Below are 402 nucleotides of genomic sequence, written 5' to 3'. Positions count from 1 at the left end.
TGGGGCTGCGGCCGCTCCTCACGGGTCCCGGCCCGAGGGCCTTCCCCGCACTTGTGGACACTGTGCGACCACGCAGCGGCCTGGCTCCAAGTCTGTGCTCCCTTCCGGAGCGCGAGGGCTGGGATGTGGCCTCCCCGGAACGACTTCCCCAGGGCCGGCACCCCAACTCCTGTTTTGCTGGAGCCAAGCCACGCAGCAGCTCCCCGGCCTAGGCGGAGAGAATCCACTGGTGGCCACACCCCTTGCCCCTGGCTTACCACTGGGTTTGGGGCTTTCTTGCTTAGTGACTTTGGTGCCCAAGTCCGGGGCACCAGGGAAGGATCCCCGCCCCCCCTTTTCAGGAAAGTCTATTGACAAAGCGCCTGATGTGGGGGGTGGTAGGAAGGGGTGCCCTGCTTGGGG

The sequence above is a fragment of the Dipodomys ordii genome, unplaced genomic scaffold, assembly GCF_000151885.1.
Source record: "Dipodomys ordii isolate 6190 unplaced genomic scaffold, Dord_2.0 Scaffold6, whole genome shotgun sequence".
Taxonomy (NCBI): domain Eukaryota; kingdom Metazoa; phylum Chordata; class Mammalia; order Rodentia; family Heteromyidae; genus Dipodomys; species Dipodomys ordii.
Note: the sequence above shows the minus strand (reverse complement) of the source record.